We start from the raw sequence: 24035 nt of genomic DNA on the forward strand, positions 1-24035 counted from the left end.
GAGACGGGGTTTCACCATGGTCTCGATCTCCTGACCTCGTGATCTGCCCGCCTCGGCCTCCCAAAGTGCTGGGATTACAAGCGTGAGCCACGGTGCCTGGCCTGTTTCCTCTATTCTTATATTGCTTGTTCCAGATTCAAAGTCCAACGAGAGTGTCCAGTCACCAAGCTTAGTCCCATGCTCACCTCCTGGCTATACTGGGTTGGGGAGGGGAAGGCAACTTCCCTTTGGCTTCTAAGGAAGGAAGCATGCATGGATTTATTGTTTCACCAACATTACCCCAATCAGGCAGAGACAATTCACTAAACCGAGCCTAAGGAAAGGGGAGGAGTGAAGGCTGGGAAGCCACAAACCAACAAATGTCCACTCTCTGCTTGACGGCAGCAAAAAAAAGAGGAAGAGGGCATTCTAGCCAGAGAGAACCAAATGGACAAAGAAAGAGCTGAAGCCTGCTGTGCTCATGGCAGGCAGGCAGCAATGTGTGACTGGGGTGTAAGAGGAGGCAGGCAAAGAGCCACAGATGAGATGGGAACAGGGAGAAGACAGATCACAGTGTGCCCTGTGGAGTGGGCCCCCAGTCTCTGGGGGTGGGGGGTGGCCACATTGGCATTTTAGAACCTTCACTCTGGGAGTGTCAAGAATGGATCAGAGATGGCAAAGTTAGAGATGGGGAGACCAGCAAGGAACTCTTGTAGGCAAGAGATGATGAGGCCTGAATTCCAACATTGGTGATGAAACGGAAAGAAGACAATGGATTCAAGAGCAATTCAGGACCTAGAATCCTGAAGTTTGAGGGGGTGGAGGATGGAGAGGAGTAAGAGATGACTGTGTGTGAAGAGGGAAGAGCGAGTTTGGGAGAGTTTGTGCTTTCTTCATGGGCTTCAAGAAGCCCACAAAGAATGGGTGTTCTCTCAGCACTCATTCAATCAGTAGTTAATGTCAGCCTGGCCCCGCTAGCATATACTGTATTGAAAAAGGTGGGGAGAGAGAGTGAGAACTTTGTTTTTTTGAGATAGAGTCTCATTCTGTCACCCAGGCTAGAGTGCAGTGGTGCAATCTTGGCTCACTGCAACCTCCACCTCTCGGGTTCAAGTGACTCTTGTGCCTCAGCCTTCTGAGTAGCTAGGATTATGGGCGGGTGCTGCCACACCCAGCTAATTTTTTTTTTTTTTTTAGTAGAGATGGGGTTTACTCCATGTTGGCCAAGCTGGCCAACTTGTGACCTCAAATTACCCACCCACCTTAGCCTCCCAAAGTGCTGGGATTACAGGCATGAGCCACCCACACCCAGCCAAGAGTGAGAACTCTTAATGGGCCCTCTCATACTCTGCTGGTGGGAACATACACTGATGCAGTTACTCTGGAGAACAATCTGGAAGTATGTTTTACTGTTTTAAATATGCATACCTCAGCACATTGATTTCTAGAAATTTGTCCAAAAGAAATAACAAGTATGTACAGATAAACATAGGTACAAGGATGGCTCAACATTGTTTATAAAAGTAAAAAACTGGAAACTACCTCAATATGCATCAACAGGGAAACTGGCTAAATAATAAGCCAGTAGGCACACAAAAGACAGAAGACACTGACCACATCCCTGGCCTCTGCAGCCTGACAGGCTTCAGTGGAGGAGAGGGGTAAAGCTTTCATTTTTAGTGAAGTTTGGGTTTTGTCTGTTCCACTAGGCTGGACATGTTAATTCCTGGAGGTAATCAGAGGATTTTTTTTTAATTATCTGAAAGCGTCTCAAAAAGTTCCGGCTCTTCAGGAGATTTCATCCAAGAAGTAGGGGAGAAATAGGTCACAGAGAGTGTTTAGGAAGAAATAGGAGGGAGCAAATAAGTTTTCTGCTTATGGATTTCAACCCGTTCACTAAAGTTACAATAACAACCATTACCTCTGGGGAATTCTGATTGAGGGAGGCAAGACTTACTTAATACTTTAAAAACTTTTGCATTGTTTGAATGTTTTCCAATGTGCCCAAATCACAGAAATAAAAAGATAGTAAAAACAACAAAGATACTCGCATTTGTGGAGAGGGTGGAGATGCTGACAAGCTCCCTGAACCCCTGGAGCTTCCAGAGCAGGGTTTCTCAACCTGGGCACTATTGATTTGTTGCAAGGGCTGTCCTGTGCATTGCTGGGGTTGGGGGGCGGTGAGGCAGACTGTTAGCAGTATCCCTGGCCTCTGCCCACCAAGTGCCAATAGCACACCCCTACCTTGAGTTCTGACAACCAAACTGTCTCCAGACATTGTCAAATGTCTCCTGGGGGGCAAAATCACCCCCAGTTGAGACAACTGCTCTAGAGAGATTATTCAGAATACGTGGGTGTCTTCTGAGCCTCTAGACCTGGTGACCTCATTAATCCTGTCTCCTAATGGCTCCCTGCCAGCACCTTTCCATGGCCCCATTGGTCTGGGAGTCAGGAGATGTAGCTTCCAGTTTCGGTTCTGCCACTTACTAGTGATGTGATCTTGGGCCTTCCAGAGCCTCATTTCCTCATCCCTAAAATGGGATAATTAACAATGACATGGCTCAAGGACAACCAGGTTCTCCCTTTCAACTGGATCTTTCCCTACTGCTTTTCAGGTGCCCAGGTGTCTCCCATTGAAACCAAGAACTCAACCCACCTTCCTGGACCTTACTTCCTTCTGCAGCTACTGCCCTGCCTCTCTCTTCTTCTTCACAGCCAAACTTCTTCAAAGAGTCATCTCACTCTTTTGAAGGTATTTCACACTCAATGTATCCTAAACTGATCTCGTGATCTTCCTCCCCAAACCTACTGTCTTCTCGTGTCCCTTATCATAGCAAAGGGACCCCCTTACATCTAGTTACACAAGCCACAAGCCTAGGAGTCATTTTCAACATCTCCCACATTATCAACCTCATAGCCCATCCTGCTCATTTTACTTCCTAAGTTGCTTTGGCTTTCAAGATTATTTATTTCTAGACAGGAAATACATTGAAAAATCGAAATAAACATAAAAAGAGATTTAGTAAGGAGTCTCACCCAACTCCATCAACTTCAGCTCTCCCCCTAAAACACACACAGATAAACCACCTTTATTTGGGGGGTGGGTTTCCTTCCAGTGCATCTTTATGGAAAGACAAACAATAGATATTGCTTCCTTTCTTCCACAAAATACAATACTATACATGCTGTTGTGTACCTTGCATTTTTCACCTGAAAATATATTTTGTCAATCTTTCTGTTCAGTATTAGAAATCTTTTGCTCTGTTTTTACAAATAGTATTATTCTACTGGGTGGACCTAACAACATTTATTTTACCATTCCCTTATTTACAAGTGCCAGTTATAGGTAATCTGCTATTCTAAGCAATCTCTAAGCATCTTTTCAACCCATCCACTTGTTTCAGTCTCCTTTGTCTCCACTCTAGCGCAAGCTACCACCATCCTTTCCTGGACTCAGCAGAATAGCTTCCTAAATACTCTGCCCAAATCATCTCTTGCTCTATCTTCACGTAGTGGCTGGACTGGTATTTTCAAAACATGACTTTGATCATATCCTTCCCTTGCTTAATGACCTGCTGCAGCTTTCTTGTGGTTTCAGGGTAAAGAAAAAACTCCTCCTTATGGCCTGTGAAACCTCATTGAGTCTGGCCCTGCCTCACCCACGTCTCCCTGCTCCCCTGACCCCCTCTGTCCCCTCCTTCTCCACTCCACTCCCAGTGGCCACCTTTTAGTTCTTTGCATATGTTGTTCCTTCTTTGTTTTTTAGATGGAGTCTCGCTCTGTTGCCCAGGCTGGAGTGCGGTGGCATGATCTCAGCTCACTGCAAGCTCCGCCTCCTGGGTTCATGCCATTATCCTGCCTCAGCCTCCCGAGTAGCTGAGACTACAGGTGCCCGCCACCACGCCTGGCTAATATTTTGTATTTTTAGTAGAGACAGGGTTTCACCACGTTAGCCAGGATGGTCTCGATCCCCTGACCTCGTAATCCACCCGCCTCAGCCTCCCAAAGTGCTGGGATTACAGGCGTGAGCCACCGAGCCCGGCCCATATGTTGTTCCTTCTGCATAAAACACTCCACTCTGTTCCACTCACTAAGTTCCTTTCTATGTGTCCTTCAGATCTCAGCTTCTTTGTCCACTCCTCAGGAAACCTTCCCTGAGCTCCCTGCTAGGTCAAAGCCCCAAATTAAAGGATCTCATTAGCACCACATGCTTCTCCTGCATAATCCTAGTCCCAGTTGTAAGTTCACATTCATTTGGGGGACACTTTGATAAATGTCTGGCTCCTGTTCCCATGTGGACTATGAGGTCCATGAGGGCAAAGGCCTTACCTATGTTTGCTTTCCATAAAGGCCCTGCATCTAGAAAATTGTTGACCAAATGAATGAAAGGATGAGGCATATAAGGGCCCCAGCAGAGAACCTGACACATAGTAGGTGCTCAAGAAATGTTGCTTTCCTCTTTCTTGCATTCACTGTCTTTGCTCTGGAGCCTGTAATGGGTTGCCTTCCATGTGCGCTACTCAATAACGCTGCTCTCTAAACACTCAGCCTGTGGCCCTTGCTTGGGCTTCTCTTTTCTTGATATGACTCATTTAATGGCTGATCATTTCTTCCTCCTGAAAATCCTCTCTTGTCTTGGCTTGATGCCCTGGGATCCCTTTACCCATGGTGGCTTCCTCTCTACTTTCTCTTCCTCTGCCTACCCCGAGATGTTGGGATTCCTCAGGTTTTATCCCAAACCCCTTCCCCTCTCATTCTATACACTCTCTTTTGAGCCATCTCATCTATGCTCATAGCTTCCATCACCATATATGTCAAACTTTGAGTCTCCTGCTCAGGTTTTTGTAATATGCCTCAGGCCCCCGTATTAAATGCCAGCCTCTGCCTCTAGAATGTAAGTGGAGTGAGACAGCAGAGATCGTGTCTATGTTTGCTTATTACAGTGTCCCCAGCCCCTGAAGCAGTGCTTGGCACATAGTAGTCACCCAATAAATACATATTGTCAAATACATAAATGGCAGGGCCCATGTTAGGATGGAGACAGCTGCCTTCTCCAGAGGCAGCCTTTTTCTTGGCAAGGCAGTGGGGCAGAGAAAGAGGCTAGGTGCTAAATGTCATGTCCTGGCTTTTCTCATGCTGGGCCTTAGCAGATATCTCACACCTACAATCAGGATGAAAGATGAAATTCCAAGCAGGATTTGCACCCAGGAGCCAGCAGTCTGTGAATCAGCAAACTGTCCTATGGGGTTGTTTCACCCCATTTGCAAACCATAAGGCAGCCTTTGAGAGAGAAGGCAGCTCAACAGAACATGTGCTATCATCATGTCCAGCCGAGTAGCCTTTAAGGGGAGCAAATAGCTGGCCACATAGTGTGGCAATGTTGTCAGAGGGGAGGAGGACACTAGGCTGAGGCTGCACCTGCCAGGATATAGAGATGACATTGAATCCACCTGCGCCACTGAAGAGGGGAGCCAGACCACCCTGCTCCCAAACCCAGGGCCTTTCCAACAAAGGTCAATGGTGGAAGAAAGCCAGGTTGAGTGGGCAGAGGAATTCTGCTTATAGCCCTGACACACTGCCTGTGGCACAGCCTCCTACAACAGACCGGCCTGTAAGGCCAGGTCCTGCCTGGTCTGCCATGAGAACTGACACAAAAGTATAGACCATTCTAAGTCAGAGCTGAGGAGGCCCTTTGAACCCCAGTTCCACCCACCTCATGATTCCGATGGAAAAGCTGAGGTTTAGGTTCAGGCAGAGACTGTCCTGTATTTGGTAACTAGCAAGCCAGGGCGTCTGGCTTCTCTCTTAGCCTTTAGCCTGCTTGGCCCTACAGACTTGATAGTTTCTTCCTGCTTATGTTTTAGAGGGAAGAGACAGACCACAATTTTAAAAAGAATATGCAAGTAAAATATGTAGCATGAAAGATGGTGGCAAGGGTTATGGAAAAGAAGAAAGTAGTGGAGGGAGAATGAGGGTGCTAGGGTTTGTGATTTTAGATGGCGTCAAGGGAGCACTGGAGCAAAGCCTGGGGGAGGTGAGTGAGTGCACTTGCTCTCTCTGCAGTGTACTGTGAGGACACCCGAGACAGAGCCTGAACCTCCAGACTGCCCCCAACAGGGCCATGGTCAGAGGGCCTCCTGGGAGGTTTGCCTATGGATTTTGGCCTGGCCACAGGGACGGGAATAAGCATATCTTCTGAAACTGAGGCTGTACACAGAACCAAAGGCCTATGACACCCTAGGTCAGGTAATATTAATAACAACAGTAGTAGTAATAATAATAATAGCACCATTTTATCTGCATTGAGCACATACCATATGCCAGGCACTGTTTCTAGCACGTTACATGTGGTATCTATCTTATTCCATTCACACAATGACCCTATGAAAACAGCGCTGTTCTAATGCCCATTTCATAGATGAGAAAACAAAGTCTCAGAGTGGTTACAGAACTTGCCCAAGGTCACAAAGCTAATGAGCAGCAGAGTTGTGCTTTGATCTTAGGTCTTTGGACTCCAGAGCCCATGTTTTATAGACAGAAGCAGGTTTTAGCCATCTGGGCTGGAACGTTTGTCAAGAAACAGAGGGTAGATGAGATGATCTCTTGGGTCCTCCGCTGTGGTCATAAGGGCCAGGCAGCTCAGAGGCAGTTGAAAGTGATGTCTAACATGGAAGCCAACCTGGGGTAGGATTGTGTCTGAGGCCTGTACAGAAGAGGTAGGCTTCGTCTTCTCTGGAATGTGAGCTCCGTGAACACAAAGCCTTGTCTGTCTGGTCTGCTGCTCTATCGCCAGTGCCTGGCACTTAGTCAGTGATCAATAAATATTGGAGTAAATGAGTGAATATAAGAATGAACCAATAATTCACTCTCACTTATCGAAGGTGGGCCCAACCATAGACACTGCCATCTTTCCAAACAACCAGGGCATCTGGACTTGTGTCTCCCTGAGAATGTGAGGCAAAGAAAGAAGGCATGGCAGAACTAGGAGCAAGGGAGATGCTGCTGGGGTCAGGAGCCAGGACAGAGCCCAGAGCTGAGGACTGGGACAGTGATGGGTGCAGAGAGGCCACCCTTTGTGAACACAGTTCTGAGTGCTTTACATGTGCCTCCTCATATCATCCTTCCCACGGCTTTGGGAGATAGAGATTGCTACCTCATAGAAAGATGAGGAGACTGAGGCATAGAGAGGCTAAATGACTTGCCATGGATCATACAAGCATTATGGGGTGGAGCTGGGTTTAAACTGGGATTGGCAAGGCAGGCCAATTGATTTGTGTGGTCCCTGACTGGGGTACAGTTAGAAACTCTCTCCCCTATGCTGTCTACCTTCCCCCATCCCAACATCCCAAGCTCCTTTGCTCTGCAGCTGTCCCCAAACCTCAGCCTGGGAGCTGGACCCTGCCTCTTCAGTCTCCTTAAAGAGTGGAGACTCCATTGCAGCAGATTTTCCCTCCCTCCCTCCCTCCTTCCCTCCCTCCATGTACCCTAGAGGTCTGAGTTCAGGGCAAAGCCAGCACCAGCAGTAAAGAACAGAGCTGGAGTGAGACAGATCTGGGTTTAAGTCCTGGTTCTTCCACTTAATACCTCAGAGAGGAAGAACTACCTTGCTGAGCCTCAGTGTCCTCCTCTATACATATGGGATAATATCACCCATGTCATGGGGTTGTGGGGACTAACTGAAATCACTCAGGGGAAGGAACTGGATTCCAGGTGAGCTGGAGACAGGAAGAGGCAGTCGTAATAGTCCACCACATTACAGCTTACACAGCATGTTTCCATTAATTTCTAGGCTCCCCTTTTTTTCTGTATAACCATTCTATTGGGTAAAGTTATTGTCCCTCTTTTGTAAATGAGAATGCTGGGGCTTGGAACTGACTTGCTAACCAAAGGCATGCAGTCTGGAAGTCGCAAGGCAGACATTCTAAGCTAGATGCCTGTGACACCCGAGTGTGTGGGGAGCCCCCTTCACCTTCCAAGGCGAGCACTCCTTTACCCTCCGATATCAAGTTTGGTGGTGACAGTACTCGTCTTGTAAAGGGCTGGTTCTCCTGATCCTCTCCTCCGAAGCAAGACTCAGTGGTGCACTGAGAGGATCTCCTCCAGGCCACAGCCCCCCTCACTCTGCAGTAGCAGCAATGAGGAAAGGAAAATGGTTGTCCCAGCACAGGATGGGAGAGTCAAGCATGGTCACAATGAGGGCCAGAGAACGAGCAGGAGGTAAGCAGGAACCCTGAAGTAGTGCACCTCACACCTAGGAAAAACCATGTCTTTGGCCATCTTTAGAGGCGGCTTACCAGAGAAGCTGCAACAAGACACTTCCCCGTTGTCAGGTCATAGCAGTCAGCCTCTGTGCGTAGCTCTGTCTCATATTGTGAACTTGTTCTTTGTATAGAATGGGTCTCTTTTCTGCTGTAGCCCGTGAGGTTTTTTTGCTTATCTTTGATGGTCTGTGAATTTCCCACAAAGTGTCTAGGTATAGACTTATTTTATTTATTTTGATTAGTCCTTGGCCTGCCCTTTCTCCCTGAAACTCATACCTCTTTTCCTTTCTGAAAACTTCTCAGCTATCATCTCTCAATGATTGCCTCCTCACCATTATCTGTTTGGAGCTTCTGTTAGACTTAGGTCGGAACCCCTCAATGCCAACCTTCATGCCTACTAACTGCTCTTTCAAAGTTCGTTTCTATGCTGGTGTGAATCCCTCAGCACTAGCCTACAATTCTCTAATTCTTTCCATGACTGCCCAAGCTAGAGCTATCCCATTCATTGAAGTTTGCTTTCTTTTTATTTCGATGACTATATTTTTGACTTCCAAAGTTTCTACTTGATTTTCTCTTTTTATCTCTCTTCCTGTTTTTGTGCAATCCTATTTTGTCCTTTTAAGGAATATCATTCCTTCATTTCTCTCTGTGTGCATCCTAGGCATGCTTATTTTCAAAATCTGTCAGCCTATTCTCTAAAACTCATCTGGAGTAAATTTATGTGCTGATTGTAGATTTTGCTGGCTCTCCCTGTGCATTAGATTTCTTTACGTGTTTTGGAATTTTGGTTTGGAGAGGGAGTGTTGGTGTTGTTTTGTTTGTGTTTGTGTCTTACTGTCTTTCTCTCTCAGTGCTTACCCCTCCCTGTCTGGTGGTTTCATGGCGGCCTCCACTGGCCCCTCCAGACCCCTCAGCCCAGAATCCAATTTTATGACACTCAGGTCTCTTGCCCTGTAGGAGATGTTGGGGGCATTCTCCTGCTTCAGTGTAGAACCTTGGGACTCGGTTCACTTCCTTGTCATGAGGTCGAATCTGCCTCCACCCAGCTCCTCATGGCCCAGGCTGCCTTGTAGTCAGAACTCCCAGAAGCAGCTGGAAGCTGTCTTTTCCAGCTCGTAAGGGGAGAGCCCTGCCCCTCCTCCCCCTGGTTTCTGCCTCCCATCCCACAATGGAGCACTTGTAGTACTCACAGGAGCTGAGCCCTAGCCACTCCTGCCCACCCCCCGCCACGGCGCCCGTGTTCTGACCCAGGGGCTGGCAGGCTACAGCTGTGCTGGTTGCTTTGCATTTCTGTGTGTCCTCTCTATATCTCATCTTTTCAGCCTGATTCTGTCTTTGGGGTTTTCTCTTTTTACAGTGTATTGATCTTCCATCACTCTGTGCTTGGTACAGAGGGGCTCTGTTGCCATCTTAACTGGAAATGTACTCTAATTGTGTACTGTATGTACCATAACCAGAAATGATTTAACCAATCCCCCATTGTTACACTTTTATGTTGTTTGCCATTTGGGGCTAGTACAAACAAGAAGGCAATAAACATCCTTAATGCACTTGTCTAATTCCTAATGTGAAGTTGTGAGATCAAAGGGTAGCCATGTTTCCATTTGATACACATTTCATTTTGTATGTACTACCCCAACCATCACCACCACCACCAATACACCACCGCTGGCATCTGGTTTGTTGAACAGAACAAGGGAAACCCTGGAAATAAATGAGACCATGCTGTCATAAAGTCCAACTTAGTGTACACAGGTGAGGCATTCTTAGACAACTTCTTCCCTGTTCCCATCTCTTTTGGAGCCCCAGCTCCTTCTCATGGGTTATTTCGTTTAATCTTCATGACATCCCTACGGGATAGGGAAATCTCATTTTGCAGAGGAGTAAGCCAAGGCTCAGAGAGGTAAGACTACCTCCTAAGCTTTTACTGATAGGAAGAGGAGTCCACATGAAGTTGAGGAGAAAGGTGGGGTGCTCCCCAGTCCACTGAGCTGCAGAAGGGAGGCCTTCTGGCCTTCACTGATCCATATGCTTAGGAATTTGGCTGCCTCCATGAGACCATGGTACAGCGATTGTGGGCAAATCCTAATTGTCTGGGTTTAGGCACACTGGGGCAGCCTCCACTGTGCGTGGGACAAATGCTGGCTTTGCAACTCAGGCTCAGCCCCTCTGTGGTTAAGTAATGATGAGCTCCTCCTTATCCTCTCATTTTTCAATGGGAGATAGCCGGGTATAGTGAGAGCACACAGGCTCTGGATTCAGTTAAAAACCAGCTCTGCCACTTTCCTGCTGCTTGACCTTGGCAAGCCACCTCACTTCTGTGGGTCTCAGTTTCCACATCTGTAATGTGGGGTAATAAGGCTTCTCTTGGAGAGGCATTGTTAAGATGAAAGAAAGACCGGCATGCCTGGCACATGGTAGAGATTCAAATAAAGCTTGTTTCTGACAAGGGTGAAAGGTCACATAGCTAAGCCTGCTCAGCCAATCAGCTGGGGCCACACCCTGTCCTGACTCCACACTCAGTGTTCTTCCCAATGCAACTGTCTGGGCCTCTTTCAGCTATTTGTTTCATTGTCCTGTCCCACTATGTTCCCTCCTGCCAAAAAGAAAGAACCATCCCAAGGAGCTGAAGCTCTGGCCTCTGTGCATGCTCCCACAGCTTCTGCTGGGCTGCCTGACACGAGCATGGGCCTTGAAAGCTTCACACCTGCCCCTGGACCCCACCACAGGTGTGAGCCTGGATGCGTGACTCTGCAAGATGCTACACACTGAGAGGACTGGAAGTTTGAGATTACTGCGGAGTGGTGGCTGCTGATAGGGCCTCCGGCCTGCCCACTGCCTAGGCCTGTATCCCTCAAACAAGTCTCCCCTGCTCTCTTGGAGGCACTGCCCGCAGCCTGTTGGAAGATCACAAAAAGCAAGAATTGGCCCTTCCTCCTCTGGCAGAGCCTGCATAGCCTCTGGGAGGCAATTAGGGCTTGGGCCTGCCTTGGGAATTCCCAAGGGTACCCAAAAACACTTCAAAGTCACAAGCCCATCTGCCTGCTTCACCCTGGGGGAGAGGGGCAAGGGGGGCATATTGCAATCACTCCCCAGGTGGGAAGCTGAGGAGACCAGTCTCAGGCCCACGGTGGCCTGGGATGGAAACTCTGGCCATGTGGGGTTCTGCCTTTGCACAGTGCTTTGGCACATGAAGATATCTGGTTGTGGGCTCAGTGTGAGGGAATGGGGTGCTGGTGAGCAGAGGTGAGGCAGGGATACTTGGAGTCCCAAGTGCCTGCAGCTCTCACAGCTTATGACCTGGGTCTCAAGATAGGCAGAAAGACTCTGTCACAGGGAGGTGGCACTGGTACCTCATGAGATTAGAACTGAAGACCCAGGCCCTTCCAGCCTGGTCACTGGCACACTCCTAAGGTGCTCTCTGCCCGTCACTGGCGGTTAGTGCTCCTAGAGCTCTGTGCCAGGCCCACCTCTCTTCCATCCTTCACATGCCTCTGGTGTGACCTCATCCACCCCTCAGATTGCAGCTACCACCTCTGTACTAATAAGAGTTCCGATGAAGTGAGTGCTAACTCTGTGCCAGGCACTGTTCTAAACATTGTGCTTGTGTCAGTTCATTTAATCTTCACAGCAACCTAATGAGGTTGACCCTAATATTACACCATCATACAGATGAAGAAGACAATGAGGTCTGGGAGGCTATGGAACTTGCTAGGAAGAGGCTGATGACTCCCAAACTGCTCTCTTTCGAGCTGGTTTCTCTTCTCATCTCCTTTCTTCCTATTGCTCATGGCACACCTAGGCTGGAATGTCCCACAAGCTCCTCAAACCCACCACAGCCAAAACTGCACTGACATTTCTCCTGTACCCACACCCCATCTCAAAATCCTCCTTCTCCCAGAAGCCTCATCCCCCACAGTGACTCTCCCATCTACTGCATCCCTGGGTGGTATATCTTGCATTCCTTTCTCTTCCCCCTGCAACACCTCGAGGGTCTTCAGTCCCACCCATTCACATTTCTTCAATCTCCCTCCTCTTTTTCTCCTTCCTCCGTGATCCTTCCCCCGGGGTCTTCTTCTCCTCCTTCTTCTTTAGTTTTATTTTAATTAATACATAATAATTTTGCGTATTTATGGGGTGTAGTGATGTTTCCATACGTGTATACATTGTGTAGTGATCAAATCAGGGTAATTCACATAACCATCATTGAAGCATTTATCATTTCTTTGTGGTGGGGACATTCAAAATCCTCTCTTCTAGATATTTTGCAAGATACACTGCACGATTGTTAACTGCATGGCCTTGCTGCACAGTAGCGCACCAGAGCTTACTCCTCCTGTCTAATTGTAGCATAGTGACAGTTGGAACAACCTCTCCGCGTCTTCCCTCCCCAGCCTGTGGGAGCCATTGTTCTACTCTCTACTTCTGTAAGATCAACTTTTTTAGATTCTTCATCTCATATCTCTACTTTTGTCTTCTCCCCTCACATTTATCTTCCACACTGCCATGGGAAAGGCCCGTGGCCCATCCCCTGCTCAAAATCCTTCTATGGTCTCCCATGGCCTACAGGATCAAGGCCAAATTCCTGATCCTAACATGCAGGGGCCCCCACAGTGGGAACAACTACCTGTTGAACTTCACCCTTTACTTTCCCAGCCACTCCCTCTAGCCAATCTGGCCTCCTTGCTGTCCTTCCAAGGTAACTTTCAATGCCTTGAACTCCTGTCTTTGGCGTACTCCATCCCATCCCCACACTCCTCCACACCCTTGGAATACTCTCCTTCTTCCCATCCACCTGTCCTGAATGTCCATCCCAAATGCCACCTTCTCGGTGAAGCCTTCCTGTCCTCTCCTGTTGAAAGTACTCTTGGCTGTTTTGAGACTGCAGCAGTGTAATACGGAGATCGGACAGACCATGAGATTTGGAGACAAAACTGAGCCGTGGGACATCTGAGAAGGCCCTTTAATCACTCTACCTCAGTGTCCTTCCTTATAAAATGCAACCTCTCCTCTGGGTTGTGTGAGGGTGGAATAAGAGGCAGCAGGCAAAGCTGGGCACACAGTGAACAGGCCTTGGGAGCATCCATCACCTCTTCCCAGGGGCACTCCATGTCCACAGCCCTCTGCGCCACAGCACACTGCCAAGGACTGTTCTACCACCCCGACCCCTGAGATTGTTTCTCTATCTTTGCTTCCTTCCTAGCCCAGCATGCAGTGGTCCTCAGAAATCCCTGAGGGAGGAAAGTCCTGACAGGAAACCCCCTTTCTGAGCAGCCTCAGTTTGGGGCCTGATGGTAGAGAATTTCCCCAGTCTTAACAAGTGAGGCCTGCATCATTGTGTTGTACAGGTCAAGGTGGGTTGTTCTGGTTCCACTGAGCACTGAAGACTCCAGGAGTAACAAGCCCCCATCCTTCGTTGGCTGGAGAGGCTGTCATGACATGGTCATCTCCCCTAAGAAAGGGAACTTGGCCTGAGCAGCACTGGGCTCTGGGACCAAGGTATGTGAGCTCTGGTCACAGAAAACCTGTTCTTAGAGGAGACCTGGATACCTTGTTCCTGGATTTATCAACTATTAGCTTTTCTCCCCTGGGCCATGGGTCCAAGAACCAATGGAGCATTTCTGGGTTTAAGCAATCTGTACTTCCCTCTGTTCTTCCCCCAGCCTGATCAAAGCTCACTCTTGGACCTTACTCCCCTGTTCCTTTAACAGCAAGTTTAGGAGCATGGTCATGGGGGCTAGAGTGCCCAGACAATCCAGCTGAGCCCAACAGGACAGAGAATAAGCATTCCCTTATATGTGATTGAGTCATCAGTCACAAGTCACATTCCCTGATTCAGAGACTCTCAGAGTAGCAGTGCTAGGGCAGTTCCATATACCTTTCTCCTTGCATTGCAGCTGGGCAGACTGAGGTCCAGAGAGGGTGAGGGACTGATTCAGATCGCACAGCAAGACAGCAGTGGAACCCAGACCTCCAGACTCCCAGCCCAGGGCCATTTTTCCCACACCCAGGACTCTATCTGAGAAAGTGATGGTAACTGGTAGGAGAAGCTGGGGGTGGGGGCTGCAGGAGGCAGGAACTTGAGGGGAGGAATGTGGGACTGGAAGGTGGAGGGGAAGCAAAGCCCCCAGCGCTGAGTGGCGGCCCACCCTGGAGACATCAGCCTAGCTATCACACTGCTTCCTTTGCTGAGGATTAGCACAAACATCCCCCAGCTGTGGCCCTCCCTGCTGGCCAGCTGTGCAGGCTTTGGGTGGCGCGCCCCAGATGCAGGAGGCCTCAGGCTGGAGGCTGGACTTTCTCTCTTGTGACGTTGTGTGCTCTCCCGGCATCCAGAGGGCATGGGCCAGCCTCTGGCTCATCTCTGCTGTCAAGCCCGGTGAAGGACAGTCAACACTCCTGACTGATCAAAGGCACTCCCACCTTCTGGCCCCAGGAGTGCTGGGGCCGAAGGGGAGTGGGAGAGCTCAGATGCCATCCTGTCATGCTTTGAAGTCCCAATGCATTCTGGGATAGACCTTGCTGTGGAGTGAGACCTCTGGAACACAAACTTAACAAAAACTCCTGACGTGTGTTATGATGGAGGCAGGAGAGCCGAGTCCTGACACCTTTGGCCAGACCTTTCACCTCTCTGAGCCTTGCCCTTTCCAACTGGGCCAGGAGGGCACTGGATTCTGCAGAGTAAAGGCCAGACCAGCTTGCCATCCCATGACTCTGAGTTTCTCTTTTCTTCTCTCAGAGGCCAGGTGGGCAGGGTGGCCCAGAAAAGGCTTATGGGCAGGAATAGAGGTAGTCTGGTACCAAAGACAGGGTGCGTGGGATAGCTGGGTGTGGGGGATATTTATTCGTTCATTTATTCATTCATCCATCCATGGAGCACCTACTGCATTCCTTAGCCCAAGGACTTGGAAATCGGGCACCCTAACATGCTGCTCCACTACTCAAGGGACCTATTAATAGATTCTGAACTGGCTCCTCCCCTCACCGTGCATTGCCTCTGTTCTAGAGCTAGGATGGGCACACTGGTTTGTGACTTTTAGCCATCGGGGCCCATATCCAGCAGAGGTTTTGGTTGAATCTGAGTCCAAAAATAGATTGACTGGAAAGCTTTGGGATGGCTCACAGTCTTGTTGGGGAAGGGGGAGAACCAACCTCAGAGAAAGGGCAGGCACCCAACGAGGCAGGGAAGTATGTTACAGAACCAAGGGACAGTCAGGCTCATACACTACTTCCAGTACTGCTTCTCCTCACCTGACCCCTGCCAATGGACCCTGACATTGGGAATCACTTCTGAAATGCTTCTTTCCATGAGGAGTATCTGGCTGTCTGTCAGGGGGCTTGAGGAGGGAGCTCTTTGAGCTTCTGGCCTTCCCCCCTCCCTCCCTGAACTCTCTCTAGCTACTGCAGCCTATGCTCAAGCTGATATTGTTTTCTAACTGACCAAGCTCTTTGGCTTCTCCAAGTGCCCCAGCCAGCCCTGGGCTTTCTGAACTCACTATGTCTCCAAATAACTTCTTTTTCCCCTCCATGTATGTCCTTTAGGGCCACAACTAAAGGGGCCAACACAGACATCTCCCTCACTGGTCTTGATCATTTTGTGCCTGGCCCCAGCCTAATTTAAAGCCCTGTAAACTAGTACATGTCATGACCTCAGGGTACAGGTGAAACCCCCTGGCATCTGCTGAGGGGGTGGGGGGGGCACCTGCTGGAGGAATGGTACAGTCCAGACCCATGATTGCCCCAGGAGAATCAGCCAGAGGCAAGCCAGTCTGCTCAAAGCCCTGGAGGCTGAGAGGTCTGGTGGCAGCCTGTCAAGGAACCAACCATGCAGGGGGCTGGCCAGGCTGGATGTGGGAACCACACTGGAGACTTGTTGGCGCGGATCCCTCTCATAGCTATGCTACAAGCCCTCTTATCAGATGCAAAGGGGATCTTCTGTTCTCCACAAGGGCAACATCCTACCAAGGTGGGGGTAAAACTGGCCTTGGGAAATTAGAGACATTACGTGACTTGCTGAAGGTTATGTAGATGATAATGAGCAGAGCTGGAACTCCCCAGTCCTCAGTCAGCAACAAAGCACTCTAGCAAAGACCACATTGTACCAACTCCCCCAGATAGCTTTCAGGAGCCCCCAATTCCCCGCCAGCCCCCTGCCTCAGGCCTTAACTACTTCATCAGAAACACAATGTGTCCAAGCTTGAAGAGACCTCAGAGATCAGTAGCCTAGCCCTCCCCTCACACACACATATACACGCACACACAAGTACACAAAGTACAGCTGGAAAATTGAGGCTTGGGGAGGGAAAGGAGAATGCCAAAGATCGGCAAGCGGGTCGATGGGTCTAGAAGCCAGATCCCTGGGCTTCTCTGGCAGCCACGGTTCTGTGTACAGGCCCTGCTACATTCCTGTCCTTATCTTACAACCTAGTCGCAGCAGCTATTCCTACCTGTCCTCTTTTCATCCTGTCCTCAAGCTTTGCATTCAGGGCAGAACCTACTGCTGGAGAAGTCCCTGCCCTCCACCTGAGCACCCATGGATCGGCTGGTGCCCCCACAGCTACCCCTGGTGGAAGAGCCACCCCACTTCCGGCCCACTTCCTTCTCTTTTAATAGCATGTGTGAAGAAGAAGCTGTTGGTGCCAAAAACATTCCAAGAAAATAGGTAGGCCCAGGCCAGGCAGCCCAGGCTGCTAATGCAAAGAGGCAGCTCCTACCCTTCCATCAAAGCCCTGGAATCCAGAACTGCAAAGGCCCCAGGGAGGAAGTAAAAGGAAGCTGAGTTGCTAAGTGGCCTGCCCCCATCCTCCACCCCACTGCAGATGCCTGGCTGGTTGGAGAGGAGGGGACTAGCAGAGGAATGATGATAACCATCCTTCCCATCTGGACGGCCCTTTCACACACCACTAACAGGCTTCCCTCCCCTTCTCTTGTCCCAGCCACACAAAAGGCTTGGTAATTATCCCCAGTAGCCAGATGGAGGCTCAGAGAAGACAAGAAACCTGCCTGAGGTTGCACAGCTAGTTGGTGGTGGTATTAAGCACAATTTGCAATCCAGGAATCCATGTCCCATGCATATTCCCCTTAGCTTTCACCTGGCTTACAAACCCAGGCCTTAGGCTCCTGGATCTCTGCCCCAGCCAGAGGGCAAAGGGGATAGGGCACCCAGGCTGGGAGGGACTGTAATAGAAGAGGGTTTAAGATGGGGGAGGGCACTGAGGACCAGCATGACAGAAAAAAGCAAGTCTACCCCTGTCCCAAGTTTCCCTCATTGCCCTCTAGACTGAAGAACTTTGTTTAGCTTTTCTTTTAGAGCAGATCTGCTGGAAACGCACTCTCTTAGTTTTTCTTCATCTGAGAATGTCTTTACTTCTGCTTCCTTCCTGAATGATATTTTCACTGGATATTGAACTCTCTGGGTTGACAGTTCTTTTCTTCTGGAATTTAAAAAATACTGTGGCACTTCCTCTGGTCTCCATGGTTTCAGGCAAGAAATCCACCATCATTCATACTCAGGTCTCTTCTGACTTCAAGGGCCTGCTCCAAACGAGGCCAGGCAGGGTAGCAGAAAGAACTCTGGAGGACTGGGAGTGGAGCCACAGCTCCACCACTTCCTATCCATGTGATATTGCATGAGTCCCTCCATCATTCCCAACCTCAGCTTTTACATTGCTGCTATAAAAGGGTGGGACTGGATTGTCACACTAAAGACCCTGACATTCCCTGGGTCTCTGAGTACTATCTAATTCCCAGGGGTGCCAAGCTCCTGGTGATGAGGAAAGAGACCCCCCAGAGACACCCTCTGTCCCTGCTTTCCTTGGGGGATGTGGCTTGAGTCCTGTACTTTTTGCTCCCTCGACTCACGCCTGCCCTGGCCTCACCTGGCCCATTGAGGCAGGGAGGGTTCTTAGGATGTTTCAGGCTTCCCAACCTAGCTCTCAAATCCTGAGCAACCAGGGGAACCCTCTCTTTCCCTCTCATCAGGGCCGTTGCAGAGCACTCCTTCAGTGGGCAGGGGGGCAATCTCCAGGACCACCCAATGTCCCTCCCCATCCTACCCACCCTACAGTACAGTCTAACTGCTGGGCTCTCCCAGACACTGCCATGCTGTTTTCATGCTTCCATTTTGTTCCTTCTGCCTTGGAAATCCTTTCTCCCTTGTCTACTTGGCAAGGTCTTGCAGAAGCAATACTAGCTCTTTACTTTACTTCTCTCTGCCTCGGTTTTCTCATCTGTAAATCAGAGATGACAATAATAGTAATAATACCTACCCCATAAAGTCACTGGGAAGATCAAACAAGCTACTCCCTATGAAATCCTTTGAATAGTGGTTGGCCCATAGTAAATATTCAATAGATACTAGCTTATTATTACAGTTATCATTAACACTATTATAGTGTGATGGTTAAGTGCACAGACCTTAGAATCAGACTTCTTCTGTACAAATCCCCTGTGCCACCTCAACCAACTACTTGACCTCTATGTGCTTCAATACTCTCATCTTTAAAAGGCGGTTAATAATAGCCCCACCTCATAAGGTTGTTATGAGGATCAAATAAGACAACACTTTGCACAGAGCCTGACACATAGTAAAGCCCTCAAAAAATGTTAGCTGTGATGATAAGGATGCTTGTCGACAATTCAGCTTCCTTTCCTCTTGAGAAAGAGAGGCAGCAGGTACTCTTGGGGAACGTGTCCACTGGAACATGAGTTAGGGAGAGACACCCATGCACCCATGCAACTCTTAGACCACATCAGGTTCCTGGTTCTGGCTTGTGAGATTCCCCACCTCTGTGACTTCATGTGGCCTGTTCTCTATGCCTAAGTTGCCCTGTCCCCAGGCCAAGTTCCAAGGCCTCACCTTTGGGAGGCCTCCCGCAGTTCCTGCATGTTGACTGAATTCCAGGTTCCTGTAGGACACACCCAACAGGCCATCTGAAGCTCCATCCGATGCTCCCCAAGGTCTGCTTGGGGTGGAGTTAGTTCTGCACTGTAGCCCTTGATTCTAGTCCTGGCTCTGCCCCCTGACTTGCTGTGTGACTTGGGGTCAGTGTCTTTTCCTTTCTGGGCCTCGCTTTTTCATCTATAACATGAGAAGTTTGGCTCAAATGGTCTTTAAGGTTTCTCCCAGATGGGTAAATCCTAGCATTACTCACCACTGTCAGCCCAGGGCTAAGCTAGTCCAGTGCCTCATGTTAAACATTTGATAGGGATTCAAGCTGAGCTAAAGTGGACTGATTATAGAACCACAGACAAATGCCTCGACCCAGTCCCTCCCATACCTCCTGCACATCCTGTCACCCAGGCTTTAGCCATCCTTGGCTGCCCAGCTCCCTAACCTCTGCAACTCAGGGCTTGAGGACAGAGTCTAGCTGCTGCCTGAAGGCTGGGCTGCTGGAGCCCCAACAGGAATGTTCCTGGGCTTATTTTGGTCCCTTAAATTAGAAGGCTGGAGGTTCTAATTTACAACTCCCTGCCCGGAGCGGGAGCCTGGGCTGGGGTGGCCTGCCTCAGCTGCCAAGCATGAACCCCACTCTAGACCACAACCCAACCTCAGAGCTGCCTGTGGCCGTCCCTGCATAGCAACGCCACAGACAACAAAGGCCCCTTAACCCTCCTCTTCTAGCGGCGACTGTAGCAGTGGCTGCTGCTGCCTTGGGACTCAGCAGGATGAGGCACAGAGCAGGGAATGGGCTGGCTAGGTCAAAACACTAGGAAGGCACAGATAGTTCCTGTGCCCACACTGGGCACTCACCCTTTGGGCATCTTGGCAGGGCCACAGGGGCTGCCCCCACAGAGCTAGGCCAGACGGAGAAATGTGGCCAATGGAAACTAAGGCCTGGGACCTAGAGGGCCACTGAGCTTTGAGGGAAGAGCCAGCTGTTTTCCATCTTCACTGAGTACTGAGGGAATAGAAACAGGCAGGAAAAACAGTGAGAAGAACTGCTGGTTTCAAAAGACCAGCCTTCTATCCTAGGCATACTGTGGAGAGGTGACTGGACCTCCAGCCATCCCCCTTCAATCCACCCTCCAGGCTGCCATCAGAGGTACCTTGCCAGCAAAGACTTGATCGGATTATTTCTTTAATTAAAACATTTCAATGGCTCCCTATCACCTACAGGGGAAAATCCAGCCTTCCATTCAAGGAGCTAAGGCCCTTCACAATGTGGCCCCAGCCTACCTTTCTGCGTCACTCCCAAGGCCTCTCCTACTCCACACACCACTCTGGCGGCTGGCTTTCCCCCAGACCTCCCATGCTCTTTCATGCCTCCATTTCATTCCCTCTGCCTGGGAAGTCCTTTCTCCCTTGGCTCCTTAGCAAACTCTTTTTTATGGTTGAAGCCTCAGCTCAAATATTCCCTATTCTGGTACAAAGGTAACAGTTTCCTCTCTTGTGCTTCCAGTGTTTCCCTCAGACTTTTATTCATTCAAGCAGCACGTATTGGATACCTACTATACAACAAGCATTATTCTAGGAACCAGGGATACAGTGGCAAAAATGACAAGCCATAGACCCTGCCCTCATGAAACTTCATGTAGAGGAGACATACAGCAGATCAGTAAGCTAACAAATACATAAGATGTTTGAAATAGTGTTGCGTACAAGGTGTACTGGAAAATGCTGAGTGATCTGCTTGAAGGAGGGCATCTGCAGCACCTGCTGACTTCTGTGGTGCTGACATTCCCATCATGGCTGATCTCAAGCTGGCAGTGTGAAGTCATTGAATACTGAGTTGGGAAGAGCCAGTGAAAGCCAGCTCCAGCACATTGGTACATACTAAAAAGAAAAGAAAACCAGTTAATAGAATAGAGAGCAACTGAGGCACAGAGGTGGGGAGTGTTGCTAAATTCAATTAGGTGTGGGGGGAACCAGGGAAGGCCTCTTTGAAGAGGTGACATTTAGGGGATGGCCTGAATGACAAGAGGCCAGTTATGCAAAGATCTGGGGGAAGCTCTTGGCACTTTTGGTTTTTAAAAATACTTTTTCTATTGAGGCATAATTTCCATACATTAAAGTGCACTAATCTTAAGTGTACAGCTCCATGAATACTTACATATGTATCAGCCTCTGTAACCACCACCTAGGTCGAGATATAGACCATTTTCAGCACTCCAGAAGGCTCTTGTGTGCCTCTTCCCAATCAGTAATCCCTGCCCCAAGGGAAACTACTATTTTGACTTCTCTCCCTGTAGGTTGGTTCCGCATGTTTTTGAAGTTCATATCCATGGAATATAAATATAGCATGCCATAGTATGTTCTTTCTTTATGCTGTATTTCCCTCACTTAACATCACATCTGGGAGAGCCACCCATGTTGTTACATGTTACATGTGGCCATGTTCTTTTTCACTGCTGTGTAATATTCCATTATATGACTCTTTCCTGGTACCTTCCATGTTAATGATGTTTCCCTGTCTGTCTCCTCCTCGGGGCCTGAGACAGGGCAGTGTAACACAGCACGAGCAGCTGTGAGCTCTGATGTGGGCCCGAGCACTGCTGAGCTCAGGGATGTGGAGTCCTTTTCTCTGAACAGGATGTTCCCCTCTGTCTTTGTATATGTGAAACAGATAGTGGCAAGCCCTCCTACAGATGTAGCAAAGAGTTAGCAAGATGATCCACAGCAAGCACTTAGTGGAGGCCTTGGTCTGGAGGGTCTGCTCAAGGGCACCCCAGGTGCCTTCTCCACCCTTGGCCTGTGCATTTGGCAAGCAGCAAGTATAGTTCTTGCATGCGTGTGGGGGAAACACAGCACATGTGTGATTGTATGTTGTGCTGTGAAATGACTGCCGAGATTGCTTTGGGGATGGTTGGGGTGAGGGACAGTTTTGACGGGCCAGAGGCACTTCCATTGCTGAGAGGGCCTGGAATGTGAGCTGCCACAGAAAGGTCTTCAGTACCCTCCCCACCAGGCTGGACCAGGATGTATAGAGGGAAAGAAAGAGGCAAGGGACTCATGATCCCTGCCACAGCGCTTGCACAGGAAGGAGTGCAGAGCATTCTTGCTGGGGTCTCTGCTCCCTCCCTGCACTCCACTTGGGGAGGGAGGCAGGGCAGAGACCATTTTCTTCAATTTACAGTTGCATGAACCTAGGTTTGGAGAAGTAAGGTCAATTTCACATAGCCTAGAAAGTGTTGGAGGAGAGATTCAAACCTAGGTGTGTTTAACTCAAAGCCACTGGGTTGAGGGCATCTTGTGAGACCTTGAGGGTGCTGACCCAGCCTCAAGGAGACAGAGTAGCTGGGCAAGCAGGCTGGGCTCTGGCCTGGAGGAAGGCCTTGGGCCTGGTGCTGCCAACTGCAGAAGGGGCTGTCTGGGGAGCCCCTACCAACACATCCCACATAATGGGGCTCACCTAGGCATCACATCCTCTCTTTTCTCCCTTTACTCCCAAGAGGAGACAGTGAGCAGTGGAAGAGGAGTGCCTAAAAAGAAACACGTGTCCTCAGCATTCCAGCTACAGCTCCCTGCCTGCCCACTCCCCTGCGCCTCCCCCTCACTTCCCCACCAGCCCCTGCCCGTGAGCAGCCTTGTCCTTGGTGCTGCCACCTCTGGCTCTCCCCATACCTCCAATTTGTTTCCAGAGGCCTTCAAGGCCAATCTTTCTTTATGACAGAGCCTCGTCCTTCATCCACTCATTATCTCTCTCTTTCCCTGGCTCCTGGGAGCCCCAGGCCAGGGAGGGAGAGTGATGGGGTGGGGACACAAGAACATGTGGCTCCCAGTCCTGACTCTGCCACAGATTCCCTGCATGCCATTGGGTCAGTCCCTTCTCTTTTCTGGCCTCTTTCCCTATCTGTGCAATGAGCCAATCTCCAAGGGCCTTGTCAGCCTTGGGTTTCTCACCAGGCAGCAGAGACTCATTGCCCTAATGGAGAGAAGCAGAATGAACTCCAGCTCGAGATCAAGAGCAGACTGGAGACAGAGAGAAGGCCAACTGGACTGTGTTCAAAATGGAGGCTGATTCAGGCATAAGGGCATAAAGAGGCTGGGATCTGCTCACCCTGGGCCCCTTTTCCTGTGACTGCTCCCTCAATATGCATTCAACAAGTCACTATGGAGCAGCAGCTCTGGACCAGGCAATGAGTTAGGTGCCTAGGGTACAGCAGTGAGCAAGGTGGACACGGTGCAGCTGCTAAAAATTGCAGCAAACCCTTGGTTCCTCACTTTGGCCTTACCATTCCAGCCATAGCTTCTACTTCTCTTCCCTACAGACTTGGAGGAATTTGGGGCCTGATCATCCAAGGCCACACAGAGAATTAAAACTGAAAACCGGGCTCAAATTCTCATCTCCTAACCACCACTACCTCCCTACACCTTGTCAAAATTTTTCTCCCTAGAATCCTAGACTCACTGTCTGATCCGGAAGGCACTTTAATCACGCCTAAGAGCCTGGAGATTTACAAAGGAAGCTGTAACTGGGAACAATCCGGCCTGCTGGGAAGCTGCTTTTCCCAGGTACCCACAAGCAAGACACATGGCTTCACTCCTCTGTGCCCCTACAGTATTTTGTTTCCCCATGTAGGCACATCAGTGGGTGCAGGTTGCCGCCTTTCATCATTTACTCACATGCTTGTCTCTGGCACTGAACAGAGCCTGTGTCTCCTCTATCTCCGTATCTCGCAGGCCTGGGCCAGGCAGACATGGGGAAGCAATTCAGTGGGTGCCCGTGGCATGGAATTGACCATGTTGCTCCTGAAACACAGTTTCTTTTTTTCTCTCCCTTTCTTTCTTTCTTTCTTTCTTTCTTTCTTTCTTTCTTTCTTTCTTTCTTTCTTTCTTCTTTCTTCTTCTTTTTT

At 49.4% G+C, this 24035-nt stretch overlaps 1 long non-coding RNA gene across 1 annotated transcript in view; it reads left to right on the forward strand.

Moving 5' to 3' along the window:
* LOC116811324 (uncharacterized) overlaps positions 1-24035 on the forward strand; it is a 30545-nt gene that overhangs the window by 1332 nt on the left and 5178 nt on the right. The window contains exons 2-3 of the long non-coding RNA XR_004370454.1: positions 20642-20797; positions 23577-23694. This is a non-coding gene — a long non-coding RNA (uncharacterized LOC116811324). The remainder of the gene's footprint in view (positions 1-20641; positions 20798-23576; positions 23695-24035) is intronic.

Source organism: Hylobates moloch, unplaced genomic scaffold, assembly GCF_009828535.3.
Source record: "Hylobates moloch isolate HMO894 unplaced genomic scaffold, HMol_V3 SCAFFOLD_7, whole genome shotgun sequence".
Lineage (NCBI taxonomy): Eukaryota > Metazoa > Chordata > Mammalia > Primates > Hylobatidae > Hylobates > Hylobates moloch.